At 38.6% G+C, this 17392-nt stretch overlaps 1 pseudogene across 1 annotated transcript; it reads right to left on the bottom strand.

Annotated features, from left to right (window-relative positions):
* Positions 1-6375: 6375 nt before the first annotated feature.
* Positions 6376-8410, bottom strand: LOC105463364 (zinc transporter ZIP1 pseudogene; annotated as a pseudogene). The gene has a single exon (XR_976285.3). The product of XR_976285.3 is annotated as a zinc transporter ZIP1 pseudogene (transcript).
* Between the last annotated feature and the right edge of the window lie 8982 nt (positions 8411-17392).

The raw sequence follows: 17392 nt of genomic DNA on the forward strand, positions 1-17392 counted from the left end.
AATGTGTAGTTTTTTACTAAGCTCATTTTTTGATTTATTTTCCAAAATTATCTGTTCTTTCTTTTCTTCCTCTCTCCGTCACCTATGCCCATATTATGCAATGTTGTCTTATTTTATAAACCTTTTAAATAAATGAATTCATATCCTACCCAATAGTTTAGCAAACAGCTGTATGCATCAAATATGGTCCATAAACATTTGTTGAATTTTCTTTCACTGAAAGCCACAAATAATCTTCTGAATGCAATAAGCAGGGACTACCTAACAGAAAACCTTTTTGGACCTTAAGTAAAATGTCCTGCCTAAAATATATGTGGTCATTAACCATATCTACATATCTATCTATCTATCTATCTATCTATCTATCTATTATATATCTAATCCCTATCATGTAGATAACATTTTCAAAGTATATGATAATATTCAGGGCTGGGCATGGTGGCTCACGCCTGTAATCCCAGCCAAGGCAAGTGGATCACCTGAGGTCAGGAGTTTGGGACCAGCCTGACCAACATGGTGAAACCCCGTGTCTATTAAAAATACAAAATTAGTCGAGCATAGTGGCGCATTCCTGTAGTACCAGCTACTTGGGAGGATGAGGCAGGAGAATTGCTTGAACCTGGGAGGCAAAGGTTGCAGTGAGCTGAGATCGTGCCATTGCCTGGGCAACAGGAGTGAAACTCCGTCTCAAAAAAAAAAAGTATATGATAATATTCAATGTATTAACTTAGATAAAAATGCACATTTTAAACAGTATTATATGCAAATATAATGCTTTATATTTTCTGCTTCCATTTTACTAAACACTCTTATTCAAACCTTTTATATGCATCTTCAACATCACTCACTATTATTAATGTTCCTATTAGTAGACACTTTAAAAAAATATTTTATATTATGAAAGTTTTTCAACATACTCAAAAGAGAAGTTTATAATCTTTCATAAACCTATTGCCTGGCTTCAACAATTTTCAACATATGGCCAATTTCATCTAAATCTCTACCCATTTACCTTCTAATAGTTCCCTATTGGATTGTTTTGAAGTAGACATCATATTAGTTCATCCTAAAATACTTCAGAATGTATCCTATTTGATAAGAATCTACATTTTGTAACAAAAGTATAATATATTAATTCCTAAAAAGGTTAATTATAACATTTAATGTCATTAAAATTACTAGTTGATGTTTAAAAAATCCATGATTTTTTAAAAATGCAATTGCTTTGTTCAAATCAAGATCCAAATAAAAGCCATAGATTACATTTAGTCAATGTGTCTTTTGAGTACCTTTTAGTCCTTAGGTTTTTGACTCTTTTCTATTTTTACTTGCAATTTATTTATTTATTTTTATTTTTGAGACTGAGTTTTGTTCTTGTCTCCCAGGCTGGAGTGCAATGGTGCAATCTAGGCTCACTGCAACCTCCACCTCCCAGGTTCAAGTGATTCTCATGCCTCAGCCTCCCGAATAGCTGGGATTACAGGCATGTGCCACCGTGTCCGGCTAATTTTTGTATTTTTAGTAGAGATGGGGTTTCGCCACGTCCACCAGGCTGGCTCAAACTCCTGACCTCAGGTGATCCGCCCACTTTGGCCTCCCAAAGTGCTGGGATTACAGGCGTGAACCACTGTGCTCAGCTGCAATTTATTTATTGAAGAAACTATTTTCTAATTGAATGGACAATTATAATATTGGTATTTATATTCTGAAACCAATAGTAGGATAAAAGAAATTAGTAATTATATTAAAATTGCTAGAAACCAAGATTTTCAGTGAAAGTAAAAGAAAATACAAATAAAAATCAAATACATTAAATAAAAACCCTATGAATCCAAATTTGAATTAAATATTCTCATGATATATTTTTCTCTTAAAAATATGAGGTCAGACCACATGAAACTGCTGATACTTCGTCATTTTTGATTTATAGAAAAGGCAGTTTCATATGGTTCAAAACGATGTGGTTCATATGGTTGTTTTCTAGCTCTGTACAAAAAGGCATGTAAATGAAGTCTGATATAATATCAACAAGTGTTTCTACCACTGAAATTGTGGTCTCTACATATCATTTCCCATTACAAAGAAAAAGGGTTATTTGGAAAAATTGCTAATTCTATATCTGGGGCATGAATTGTGTCAGATAAGCTTGGAATATGTTGTCATACCATAAAGCAAGGACATTGGCACAGGATATTGGCACTGTGTATGCACTTATACTGAGATGCATACAGATACCATAAAGTAGGGACATTGGCACAGGATATTGGGATTGGGTTAGTAGGACTTAGGGGTCAATTTGATGTATTTGATGATTGTTGCACACAAAGTAAGTCAAGAGCATTTCCTATTTACATTTTCAAAGCTATGGAAGGTTGGGGGATTTTACTTGAACTAATTAGTCAATAATAGCTTCAGTCGGTGATTTTCTCTTTCTCATTCTCCAGTAGATTTACCTTCCTTTAGAGGATTAGTGAGCAACATTTTATTGATAAACTTTCTTTCAGAACATTTAACACTTAACTCCAGGGAAGGTCAATGGGTAATAGAAGGTCGTAATTTACATTTCTGGTCAATGTAGGAACATGTCTATATAAGTGTGGGCAACATTTAACTATATAAAGAGATAAAGATCCTTTACTTTGGAAAAAACTAGAACAAAATTAGATAAGGATCTTTATTACTAATGACATCCAAATGCCCCCAGGGCACAGGGAAACTATTTGTGATTCTTGTGATTACTATAAGGGGAGTTTAATAGAGTCTTCTGAGATACTATTACGTCTTTCAATGGAAACTGAATAATTGTTTGATTCTAATAAAGCTGACTCCAAATAAAAATGTAAATTAAAATATTAGAAATGTGTGTAGATGCTCCTACCACACTGGATTTCTAGGCTTTGTATATCTGAGACCTAAATGAAATGAAAAACAGTAGGAAAAAATCCTGAATTTCTCCTAGGCCACTTATGTGAGCAGATAAATGCAGAGAAATGGATAAAGTTATCTGAAGTCTTTATCTAGTCTTGCCAGCTGGTCTTTTCTACATTGGATGTGGACAAAGTCTCTGGACATGAGAATAAATAAGCAATGGAGGCCTTTTCAATGCATAATGCTTTCTATCAGGGAAAGTGAAAAATGCCCAGCTGAGAGATGGGGATAGAACTAGGCTAACCAGAGAGTAAACGTCTTTGTTTGGCAGGACTATAAACTGACAATGCTTTGCTTTTTTCCTTCCTCAATAAACCTTTGATCATTTTAGAATTTTCCCTATCTCTTACTTTCCACACAGTCGACTTCCTGCCAATCTTACCTGTTAAGTATTTCTCTTATATCATTTTCTCCATTGCTACTCTCACTATTTAAAAAGTCCTTATCACTCATTTGGCCTATCTCTATAGCCTTCTGATCCCATTTTTTTTTTTTCATTCCAATCCATCTCTACCTTATCCCTTTTTCTCCTTGAAAAACATATCTGATCACATGATTCCCTTGTTCCAATGCTAAATGAGTAAGCTTCAATTATTCAAATTTGGCATTAACAGTTCTTTCCACAATTTTAATTCCTAACTTACCCTGCTTAGAGCCATCGTTTTTACTAGGTCTTGTCCTTGGGCCTGCCTGTACCAGTTTTAGAAAGAATCCTACTAGATTAGAGTGAATCTCTACCCTGTGTATCTGATTATCCTCAATATCTGCTCAAGTTTATCATCCTCAACCTTTGATGTATAAATCCTTGACCTGCCATCAGCAAGAATCCTGTGAAATTAGTTTAGCAAGGATTCCCCTACCCTGATGTCTCTGTTAATAGTTTTTCATCTATTGACTTCCTCATTCTTCTCATTGGCTATAATTTCCCAGATATCTTTGCTGTATCTGCTGAACCAAAATGCTTAGAACCAGAAATGTTTCAAATTTCAGATTTTTGCAGACTTTGGAATATTTGAATATATATAATGAAATATCTTGGGGATGGGACCCCGAGTCTAAACATGAAATTAATTTATGTTTCATATATACCTTACATACACAGCCTGAGGTAATTTTATATAATATTTTAATTTTATACATAAAGAAAAGTTTTGACTATGTTTTGACTGCAACCCATAACATGAGGTCAGTTGTGTGATTTTCTACTTGTGGCATTCTGTTGGAATTCAGAAAGTTTTGGATTTCAAAGCATTTCTGATTTTGAATTTTTTGATTAGTACGCTCAACGGGTATTTGAAATTGAACCCAATCTCTCCCCTATTGTAATAGTCTTGCCATCTATCACAATAGCCCTGAATAAATTCTTCCTTACTATTTTAACAAGTGTCAGGATAATTTTTTCTTTAACAAGACCAACTGTGCAATTTGAAAAGATTATTATTAACACCATCAACATGAATCCAAGCAGCACCCACAGACGGGGCACAACTCTCTCTCTCTCCTCTCTCTCTCTCTCTCTCTCTCTCTCTCTGAGAAATGGAGTGACTATGGCTATTGATATCCTGTTAGAAAGAATACATGGCCAGAGCTAGCCCCAGAACTGAAGCATCTTCCATAGAGAGTAGATCTCAATCCTAGCCACTTCAGAATTATTTGTGTAACCAATTAAAACTGGTTGTATGACTAATATGATATTTTTGTAAACCCAAAGCATCGGGCTAAGGCCAATAGAAAATCTGATCTCAGTCATGTGATCTGGAATTTATAAAGTCCAGAAAATGTGATTAAAGAGCCATTTATCAATTTTTGTCTGAGCCTCAGCCTCTCTACATCCCCTCTCCTTTGGGAAGCTCAAGCTCTATTCCACTAGAGGCCTAACAGTCCCAGCAAAGTCCTGGCCAAGGAGTTTCTTTCTGGGCCACGTAAAACACAGACATTAGCTGTTTTCTTTTCTGGAGATGGAGCTTAGAAGAACCTAGGTTTTAAAACACAGTATTGACTCTTCTTGCCAGAGTGGGGCATGGAAATAAAAAGTATTCTCCTATCTTTCCTATCTCCTACTGCAGCAAGAATAAGGCAGACTTTGAAATCTCCACAGATGACCCTGCTACACTGGTTTATAATAATTTTCAATTCTCCTCACCATCCTCTGAAATCTGCTTTATCCCCAGCCCCTTCTGACCATAACAGTGAGTCCCGACGTCTTTAGCTGAGTTACTCTTTGTAGTAGAAAATAAGGGGACCTAAAGTCCTATATTTCCTTGTCCAGGGCTCTAATTACATCATCCTTTCTCTCTGGACAGGCACTGTCTCACAAGAATCTCCCTTGGGGGCCATTGTCAAGCACAGAAAAGAATCCAGGAGTGTTAGGGGAGTTATATTTCCAGCCTTTACTGAGGTGCAGGCAGAAGTGCATGCTATTGGTAAGTTTCAGTGATGGGTTTCCCTTGGGAAATCCTTAGTGACTGAGGGTCAAGCTTTATCATCCCAGGGGCAACTAGTGCCTGGACCCAATGAAGGCAAAAACCATTTCACTTTTTCACCCTAACTGTTCTCCCCTAGGGCAAAATAGAAACTTAAGTTAAAATACTGGACAATAGTTAGGTTTAAAAGTCCCCAGAAGTGTTTTAACGAAGGGTTTTCTGCATGCTTGTTCAGAAAAACGACATTGCATGAAGAATCTGCATTTTGAATCTGTAAAACCAAAATAAGAGTAACAATGTCTGGGTAATAAAGTTGAATGGCAGCATCATACTCACATGCAGTCTATGACATCCGATGCTAATACCAATTGGATGACTCCCTGCTTCAGAACAACTCTGTCACTTTTTGAAACTCAAAGGGACTTTAAATATATTTTACAAATGATAAACCGAGGTTTAGAGAAGTTAAACTACTTTTGTTGTAATCCTTGTGTATCTAGGAACTAAATTGTCTTCCCTTTCTACTTCAAAAATTACTTTTCCAGAAAAACTTGAAAAGAATGAAACATACTTGCTTTTATTGCTGCCCCCTGCTAGCAAGTCATTTTTACACTCTGCAAGATTTAGGTTTCACATTACCATTACCAACTGAGAGACGAATATCAAAATCTATACCTGTATATGACATAGTCATATCCAGCCACTATAAAGAGCTCCTGCAAGTTAATATTAAAAAGATAACAATCCCATTAAAAATGGGCAAAAGACTCAAGCAGATATATTATAAAAGGACATATAAGAATGGCCAATAAGCACCTAAAAAGGTGTTTAACAATGTCAATCTTCAGGGAAAATGAAAATTAAAAGTCACAAAAAGATACTACTTCATCCCCTCTAGAATGTCCGAAATAAAAAAGGCAGATAAATCAAGTGTTTTGGGAGTATGTGAAGCAACCAAAACTCTCAAACATTGTTGGTGGAACTGCAAATGACTGAACTAAGTTTTCTTTTTTTTTTTTTTTTTTTGTCTAGAAACATATTTTATTTGGGTAACAGGTCCCAAAACAGGTCAGTTAATAAAATAGATTCTAAAGAATATGGCCCTATGCACAGCCCTCCCTCCCCAAAAATAACGCTGGGGGTAGGCATTGCCCTTCCCCCTTGGGCTCCTCGGGTGTATTTAAAAAAATGTTTTGGCAGCTCAGTGTTTATCATCTGGGCATGGGACACCATGTCCATGTCCCCATATTCCTAGGGTACAGTAGCAGTAGGTGGCTGCAGCAACCTTCCTCCTACCCCAGCCCAGAAAATATTTCTGCCCCACCCCAGGATCCAGGACCAAAATAAAGAACAAGCAGGACCCCTTCACTGAGGTGCTGGGTAGGGCTCAGTGCCACATAACTGTGCTTTGAGAAAGAGGAAGGGTATTTGTTTGGCACTTTAAAAATAGAGGAGTAAGCAGGACTGGAGAGGCCAGAGAAGATACCAAAATTGGCAGGGAGAGACCATTTGGCACTAGTCCCCTGGGAGACGGGAAGAGGGAGATAGATATGAGGGCAGGCGCTAAGAAAAGTAGGAGGGGTCCACTCCAAGTGGCAGGGTGCTGAAATGGGCTAGGACCAACAGGACACTGACTCTAGGATTATGACCTCTACATAGCTGTCCCACAGCAGCTGGGTGCCCACCTCCAGCCTCCCATGTGAGCCTGTCCTTATGTATAGTGTCCAACTTCTGCTTCTAGCAGTCAAGTGTCTTCCCCAATCCTAATGTCCCCTGATCATGTCTCTAGCAACTTGACCATCTCTTGTTTCTTGGGACTGGGGCCAGCCTCTCGTCTGCCCACTTCCCTCTCATTAGTCAGATAGCCCCAAAGGCTCTATCTTTAGCTCCCAGAGAATTTTTTGGTCCTCAGTACTTCCCTTCCCCATTCCTTCCTATTCCCCACAACTGGGGGAGGGAAGGGAGAACAGGGGCACCTGATCATCAATCTCCCCTGCCCCTCTCTTGAAACACCCTAGATTTGAATGAAGAGCAGGCCAGTGAGTAGGGCAAAGCCTGCTAGGAGCAGGATGACCTTGAGGATCCTTTGTTCAGAACTGGCCAGCTCCTGGGGCAGGATTTCCAGAAAGGTGATATAGAGAAAGGTGCCAGCCGCCATGCCCCCTAGCACAGACTGAGCCAGCTGGTGCAGAGGTCCTGCCGACTCAGCCAGAGCTGCACCCAGCCCGATGCCTAGAGGTGTCATGCATGAGAAGAGGATCCCACAGCCAGCCACCACCTGTGCCCTAAGGTGGCTCTGCAGCAGCCGCAGGGACAGGCTGACAGCCAGGATGCCCTTGTGGAGCAGCAAAGCCAGGCACAGCTCCATCGCCCGAGCCCGGTCTCGCTGTAGCCCCACCGCCAGTCCCTCAAACACAGAGTGGAGGGCCAGGGAGAATACCAGTACACAGGCACGCAAGGCTGAGGGGCTTGCTGGGGTTCCACTCGCCTGTGGAACCCCTGGCCCATTATGCCAATGCTGCGGCCCACCATTCACTGTTCCCAGCAGAGCCCTTGTTTCCTCAAGAGGTGACAGCCCTGACTGCTCCTTGTAAGCCAGTGTGATCTGCTCCATCACCAGGACCAGGAAGAAGCCCATGGCCAGGATGAACTCTTGCAGCGGGAACTGGAGCGTCACGTGCAAGGCTGCCAGGGCCTCATCTATGGCAGCCAAGTAGTCAGGCAGCAGGTCCAGGAGACAGGTGGCCAAAAAGACGCCCCCCGCAAAACAGCTTACTGGGCTCAGCGCTTTCTGGCGGAAAGCTGAGGCTTCATGGTTAGCTCCTGGCTGGCGCAGCACACAGATGGGCACCAGGCTGCAGAGGAGGGTGAGCACCAGCAGCAGCACCAGGGCCCCCAACTTCACCTCCAGCCCCACAGGCACTGGAGGCTCTGAAGCTACCGCCTCTGGGTGCCACACCAGGAGCTCTGGCTCTCCCCAGGGCCCCATGGTGCTGCTGGTAGCTCCAGTGACTCTCAGACCTTGCGAGGGTCTCACTACATGGTCTCCAGAACTAAGTTTTCTAAAGTTCAAGCTATATCTACTATATGACCCAGAAATACTACTCTTAGGTATTTACCCAAAGGAAATTAGCGTGTGTGTGTGTGTGTGTGTGTGTGTATATATACACACACACACATACATATACACAAAAAATACATTTATACTTGAATGCTCACCACAAATAGTTAAAGCAATATTGAGAAAAAACAAAAACAAAACAAACATCACACTACCTGACTTCAAAGTATACTGCAAAGCTGTAGTAGTCAAAACAACATGGTACTGGCATAAAAATGGGCACATAAATCCATAGACCAATGGAACAGGATAAAAAGCCCAGAAATAAACTCAGACATTTATGGTCAATTGATTTTTTGACAAAGGTACCAAGAACAAACAACAGGGAAAGACAATCTCTTAAATAAGTGGTTTTTGGAAAACTGAATATTCTCACACAGAAGAATAAACTTAGTCCCTTCTCTCATACCACATACAAAAGTCTAATCAAAATGAATTTAAAACTTAAACATAAGACCTGAAACTATGAAATTAACAAGAAAGAACATAGGGGAAAAGTTCCATAGCATTGGACTGGACAATATTTTTTTAATATTGCCCCAAAATAGACAAATGGGATTACATCAAATTAAAAAGCTTCTGCATAGCCAATGAAAAAATCAACAGAGTGAAGAGAACACCCACAGAATGAGAGAAAATATTTACAAATCATACATCTTATTAGAGGTTAGTATCCAAAATACATAATGAATTCAAACAAATCAAATTTCCAAAAAAAAAACCACACACACACACACACACACACACACACAAATAACCAGATTTAAAAATGTACAAAGGACCTGAACAGACATTACTCAAAAGAAGACATACAACTGTCCAACAGTTATATGAAAAAATGCTCAATATCACTAATCATCGGAGAAATGCAAATTAAAACCACAATGAGATATCACCTCACACCTGCTAGAATGGCTATTATCAAAAAGATGAAAAATATATGTTGCCTAGGATGTGGAGTAAAGGGAACTCTTGCACACTGTTGGCGGAAACATAAATTAATACAACTATTATGGAAAACAATATGGAGGTTCTTATCCTAAGAAATTAAAAATAGAACCACTATATGATCCCAAAAATTTCATTTCTGGGTATATATACAAAGAAAATGAAATCAGTATGTCAAAGAGATATATGCATTCCCATTTTTTTCATATGGAATCAACCTAAGTGTCCATCAACAGATGAATGTGTAAAGAAAATGTTATATATATACACACACACAATGCAATATTATTCAGCCTTAAAAATGAGAAAATTGTGTCATTTGTGACAACGTCGATGAACCTGGAAAACATGTTAAGTGAAGTAAGCCAGGCATGGAAAGACAAATACCACATGATCTCACCTGTATGTGGAATCTAAAAAACTTGAAGTCATTGAAGTAGAGAGTAGAAAGATGGTTACCAGGGGCTCTGGGGGACGAAGGATTGAGGAGACATTGGTCAAAGGATACAAACTTTCATTTTGATAGGAGAAATAACTTCAAGAGATACATTGTACAACATGGTGACTATAGTTAATAACTATGTATTTCTGTATTTCAAAAACAATGTATTTTCAAAAATTGCTAAGAGAGTAGATTTTAAGTGTCCTTACCACAAAAAAATGGTGAGGGTGTGAGGTAATGCAAGTATTATTTAGCTTGATTTAACCATTCCACAAGGTACACATATTTCAAAACATTATGTTGTACATGATAAATATATACAATTTCTATTTGTCAATTAAAAAAATAAATTGAGGAGAGGAAGATGGCAGATAGGAGACAGGGCTAATGTGTAGCTCCCACATGGACAGACAGAACAGTGTGGAGACTCACATCATGGTCTTTTGCACAAAGAACCACTGCAGGAATGTACCAGGAAAACTGAACAAATTCGCAGATCCTTTGAAAGAACCAGAATGCAACTGCAAATTCCTTGAAACAGACAAAAAGCTGAGTTCCCAAAGTGTGAGATGGGGAAAACCTACTGCCAAACACACATCCCTACCAGAGAATCTGAAAATCCGGATCACAGGGAAGATTTACCCTTACCTAGAGAAGAAATGGATTAAGGATTTGTGAGAAATATAACAGTAGAGGTATCAGCAGGAAGTACCTTGAAGGTACTCCCAGTCTTCAGCTCAAGCCCCCCAAAGCCATGCCTGACTATGTCTCACAGTAACCCTTGGGAAAATCAGTCAGTGAAATTCGGAGAGCTAATTCATGGTCGTGGGACAAAGGAAGCTCCCAACTGAAATTGGTAGTGGTTTTGGCTAGGCAAAAATTTTCTTGAGTGAAGTCTGTGGGATGAGCGGGAGCTACTATGGATACAGGTGAGTGAGGGAAGAAGCATAGGAGCTGCAGCCAACAGACTGGGCAGATGGGGAGGGACGAAGTCCAAAAGCCAAGCTTGCTTTTTCAGCAGGGTAGCTCAGGACCTGGAGCAAGGTCTACACAGTGGGGACAAGGGGAGCGAGAGCAGCCTCACCAACTGCATGGCAGTTGGGTGAGGCCTCTCTCTACCAGCTTTCCCCCACTTCTCTGGTGAACTATATGACACAGCAGATGCAGCCAAGATCCCCTCTAGAACATAACCCCATTGGCCTAAGAACCACTCCCCTATCCCCTACAGTGGCCACAGCAAGTACAGCCCAAGGAGAGGGTCTGAGCCCAGACCTGTCTAACCCTGACCACACCTGATGGTATTTCCCTACCCACCCTGGTAGCCAAACACAAAACAAAGAAACTCCTGGGAGCTTTATGGCCCTGCCCATCACCTGAGAAACCAAAATAGTTACCCTGGTCATCTTAGGTCAATCCTAGAGCCTTCTACAACTATCATAGCTGGTGCTCTCCTGAATATTCCATCTTCTGGCTGGAGGCCAACCAACTCAGAACATTATAGCAACTCAAGACAGAACAACCCTGATCCCAGGAAGGAGACGACAACACTTAAATTCCACTGTCTGCAATATCCTGGCTAACCAGAGGTCCTGAATATGTCCACATGACAACTTCACCAGTAGCATAATTAGCATTCAAGAAAGCCAGCACCCTAAACCTATCTACAGCAAAGGACTCTCAGAGTCAACTTCACTTCCCTGTCACCTCTACCAGAGCAGGTGGTGGTATCCATGGCTGGGAGACCTGAAGATGCATCACATCACAGGACTTTTTGCAGACATCCTCCAGCACCAGCCCAAAACCTGGTAGCCCTGATGGGTGGTTAGACCCAGAAGAGCAATAACTATCACTACAGTCTACCTCTCAGGAAGCCCCATCCATAGGGAAAGGCAGAGAGTACCACATCAAGGGATCACCATGTGGGACAAGAGAATCTGAACAACAGACATTGAGTTTCAGAACCCTCCACCGAATTAGTCTACACAAGTGAGAAGGAACCATAAAAGTAATTCTGGTAATATGACAAAACAGATTTCTATAGTACCCCCAAAAGATCACACTAGCTCCCCAAAGCAATGGATCCAAACTAAGAAGAAAGTTCTGAATTGCCAGATAAAGAATTAACAACCCCATCTCTACTAAAAATACAAAAAATTAGCCAGGCATGGTGGCGGGCACCTGTAGTCCCAGCTACTCGGGAGGCTGAGGCAGGAGAATGGCGTGAACCCGGGAGGTGGAGCTTGCAGTGAGCCGAGATTGTGCCACTGCACTCCAGCCTGGGTGACAGAGCGAGACTCTGTCTCAAAAAAAAAAAAAAAGAATTAACAAGGTTGATTATCAAGCTACTCAGGAAGATACCAGAGAAAGGTTAAAAAAAAAAATGCAAAGAAATTGAAAAAACAACAGAGGATATAGATGAAAATTTCTCCAGCGAAATAGATATTATAAAGAAAAAAATAACCACAACCTCTGAAAATGAAAGACACCCAGAGATATACAAAATGCAGTGGAAAGTTTCAACAATAGACTAGAACAAGTAGAAGAAAGAATTTCAGAGCTCAAAGTTGAGGCTTTCCAATTAACCCAATCAGACAAAGACAAATAAAAAATAATTTCAAAAAATAAACAAAGCCTCCAAGTCGTTTGTGATTATGTTAAACAGCCAAACCTAAGAATAATTGATGTTCCTGAGGAAGAAGAGAAATTTAAAGTTTGGAAAACTTATTTGAAGGAATAATTGAGGAAAACTTCCCTGGCCTTGCTAGAGATCTAGACATCCAAATACAAACTCAAAGAACACCTGGGAAATTAATCACAAAAAGATCATCACCTAGGCACATAGTGATCAGGTTATCTAAAGTCGAGACAAAGGAAAGAATCTCTAGAGCTGTGAGACAAAAGCATCAGATAACCGTTAAAGGAAAACCTATCAGATTAACAGCAGACTTCTCAGCAGAAACCTTACAAGACGGAAGGGATTAGGGTCCCATCTTCAGCCTCCTGGAACAAAATAATTGTCAGCCAAGGATTTTGTATCCAGTAAAACTAAGCTTCATAAATGAAGGAGAGATAAAGTATTTTTTAGACAAATGCTGAGAGAATTCACCACTACTAAGCCAGCACTACAAGAAATGCTAAAAGGAGTTCTAAATCTTGAAACAAAACCTCAAAATCTATCAAAATAGAACATCCTTAAAGCATGAATCTCACAGGGCCTATAAAACAACAGCACAACAGAAAAAAACAAACAAACAAACAAAACAACGTACTAAGGCAACAACTAACATGATAAAAAGAACAGTACCTCACATCTCAATACGAACATTGAAGCAAATGACCTAAATGGTCCACTTAAAAGATACAGAATGGAATAATGGATAAAAATCCATGAATCAAGTATCTTCTGTCTTCAAGACACTCACCTAACACCTAAGGATTCACATAAACTTAAGGAAATGGGATGGAAAGGACATGCCATGAAATGGCAACCAATAGTGAGCAGCAGTAGCTATTCTTATATCAAGCAAAATAGACTTTAAATCAAAAATGGTTAAAAAAAAGACAAAGAGGGTCATTATATAATGATAAAATGAATGGTCCAACAGTAAAATATCACAGCCCTAAATATATACACACCTAATGCTGGAGCTCCCAAATTTATGAAACAATTGCTGCTAGACCTAAGAAATGAGACAGATGGCAACACAATAATACTTGGGAACTTCAATACTCCACTGACAGCACTAGACAGGTGATCAAGACAGAAAGTCAATAAAGTAAAAATGGGCTTAAACTATACCCTAGAACAAATAGACTTAACAGATATTTACAGAACATTCTACCCAACGACTGCAGAATATACATTCTTTGCATCAACACATGGGACATTCTCCAAGACAGACCATATAATAGGCCACACAGCAATTCTCAATATATTTAAGAAAATTGGAGTCCTATCTAGTATACCCTCAGATCACAATGGAATAAAACTGGAAATTAAGTCCAAAAGGAACCTTCAAAACTATACAAATACATGGAAATTAAATAATCTGCCTCTAAATGATCTTTGGGTCAACAATGAAATCAAGATGAAAATTAAAAAATTCTTTGAGCTGAACAATAGTAGTGACACAACTTATCAAAACCTATGGGGCACAGCAAAAATGGTGCTAAGAGGAAAGTTCATAGCATTAAATGCGTACATCACAAAGTCTAAAAGAGTGCAAATACACGATCTAATGTCACACCTCAAGGAACCAGAGAAACAAGAACAAACCAAACCCAAACCCAGTAGAAGAAAAGAAATAACCAAAGTCAGAGGAAAACCAAATGAAATTGAAACAAGAATATCAATACCAAAGATAAATGAAACCAAAAGCTGGTTCTTTGAAAAGATAAATAAAATTGATAGACCACTAGCAAGATTAACAAAGAACAGAGAAGATCCAAATTCGCTCAATTAGAAATGAAATGGGAGATATTGCAATTGATACCACAGCAATACAACAGATTATTCAAGGCTACTATGAACACCTTTATGCTCACAAACTAGAGAATCTGGGAGATGGATAAATTCTTGGAAATATACAATCCTCTCAGATTAAATCAGTAAGAAATAGAAACTCTGAACAGACCAATAACAAGTCACAAGATTGAAGCAGTAATTTAAAAATTGCCAAAAAAAAGTCCAGGACTACATGGATTCACAGCTGAGTTATATCAGACATTCAAAGTAGAATCGGTACCAATCTTACTGAAACTATTCCCAAAGATAAAGAGGGAATCCTCCCTAAATCATTCTATGAAGCCTGTATCACCCTAATTCCAAAACCAGGAAAGGACATAACAAAAAAAATACCAATTTTCCAGATGAACATAGATGCAAAAACCCTCAACAAAATACTAACTAACTGAATCCAATAGCATATCAAAGAGATAATCCACCAAGATCAAGTTGGTTTCATATAAGGGATGCAGAGATGGTTTAATATATGCAAGTCAATCAATGTGATACATCACACAAACAGAATTAAAAACAAAATCATATGATCATCTCAATAGATGCTGAAAAAGCAGTCGACAAAATCCAGCCTCACTTTATGATTAAAGCCCTAAGCAAAATTGGCATAGAAGGGACATACCTCATGGTAATAAAAGTCATCTATGACAAACTCACAGCCAACATTGTATTGAACAGGAAAAGTGGAAAGCATTTCCCCTGAGAACTGGAACAAGATGAGGATGCCCACTTTCACCACTTTTATTCAACATAGTACTGGAAGTCCTCTCCAGGGCTGTCAGACAAGAGAAAGAAATAAAGAGCATCCAAATAAAAAAAGAGGAAGTCAAACTATCATTGTTTGGTGATGATATGATTATATACCTGGAAAACCCTAAAGAATAATCCAAAAAGCTTCTAGATCTGATAAATGAATTCAGTAAAGTTTCAGGGTACAAAATCAATGTACACAAATCAGCAGCACCGCTATACACCAATAGCGACCAAGCTGAGAATCAAATCAAGAATTCAACCTTTACAACAGCTGTAAAAATTAATAAAATACTTAGGAATATATACCAAACCAAGGAGGTAGAAGGCCTCTACAAGGAAAACTACAAAACACTGCTGAAATAAATCACAGATGACACACACACACAAACGAAAACACATTCCATGCTCATGGATAGGTAGAATCAATATTGTGAAAATTACCATACTGCCAAAAAGCGATCTACAAATTCAATGCAATTCCCATTAAAATACCACCATCATTCTTCACAGAACTAGAAAAAGCAATCCTAAAATTCATATGGAACCAAAAAAGAGCCTGCATAGCCAAAGCAAGACTAAGCAAAAAGAACAAATCTGGAGGCATCACATTACTCGACTTCAAACTGTACTATAAGGCTATAGTTACCAAAACAGCACGGTGCTGGTATAAAAATAGGCACATAGACCAATGGAACAGAATAAAGAACCCAGAAATAAAGCCAAATACTTACAGCTAACCGATCTTTGACAAAGCAAACAAAAACATGAAGTAGGGAAAGGACATCCTATTCAACAAATGGTGCTGGGATAATTGGCAAGCCATATGTAGAAGAAAGAAACTGGATCCTCATCTCTCACCTTATACAAAAAATCAACTCAAAATGAATCAAGTACTTAAATCTAAGGCCTAAAACCCTAAAACATTCTAGAAGATAACATCAGTATCTAGACATCTTCTAGACATTGGCTTAGGCAGAGTTCATGACCAAGAACCCAAAAGCAAATGCAACAAAAACAAAAATAAATACGTGGGACCTAATTAAACTAAAAACTTCTGCACTCTGATTACAGCAGAGCAAACAGACAACCCACAGAGTGGGAGAAAATATTCACAAAGGACTAATATCCAGACTCAGGGAACTCAAAAAACTCTGCAAGAAAAAACAAATAATCCCATCAAAAAGTGGGCAAAGGATATTAATAAATTCTCAAAAGAAGATATACAAATGACCAACAAACATACTTAAAAATGCTCAACATCACTAATTAGCAGGGAAATGCAAATCAAAACCACAATGAGATACCACCTTACTCCTGCAAGTATGGCCATAATTTTAAAAAATCAAAAAATAATAGATGCTGGCATGGATGTGGTGAAAAGGGAACATTTTTACACTGCTGGTGGAAATGTATACTAGTACAAACACTATGGAAAACAGTAAAAAGATTTCTTAAAGAACTAAAAGTAGAACTTCTGTTTGATCCAGCGATCCCACTACTGGGTATCTACCCAGAGGAAAAGAAGTCATTATATGAAAAAGACACTTGTACATGCATGTTTATAGCAGCACAATTTGCAATTGCAAAAATATGGAACCAGGCTAAATGCCCATAGACCAAGTGGCTAAAGAAAGTGTGGTACATATACACCATGGAATTCTACTCAACCGTATAAAGGAACGAAATAATGGCAAATACAGCAACCTGGATAGAGTTGGAGACTATTACTCTGAGTGAAGTAACTCAGGAATGGAAAACCAAATATCATATGTTCTCATTGATAAGTGGGAGCTAAGCTATGAGGACACACAGGCATATGAATGATATAATGGACTTTGGGGATTTGGGAGGAAGTAGGGGTAAAGGATAAAAGACTACACACTGGATACAGTGTACACTGCTCAGGTAATGGGCTCACCAAAATCTCAGTAATTACCACTAAATAATTTATCCATGTAACCAAAAACCACCTGTTTTCCAAAAACTATTGAAAGAAAAAAAAATAAATACATTAACAAAAAAGAATATTCATAACATCTTTATTCTTAATAGCCAGCAATTAAAAGCAACCCAAATATCATTCAACAGAAGAATGGATAAAAACACTGTGGTATATTCACATGATGGAATATTTCTCAGCAACAAAAATGAATAAACTACTGATAAACACACAGTATGGATGGATCATAAACATGTTGAGCAAAATAATCCAGACACAAAAAAATGCACATTATATTACCATTTATATTATGTTCTAG

This window comes from Macaca nemestrina, chromosome X, assembly GCF_043159975.1.
Source record: "Macaca nemestrina isolate mMacNem1 chromosome X, mMacNem.hap1, whole genome shotgun sequence".
In the NCBI taxonomy this organism is placed as follows: domain Eukaryota; kingdom Metazoa; phylum Chordata; class Mammalia; order Primates; family Cercopithecidae; genus Macaca; species Macaca nemestrina.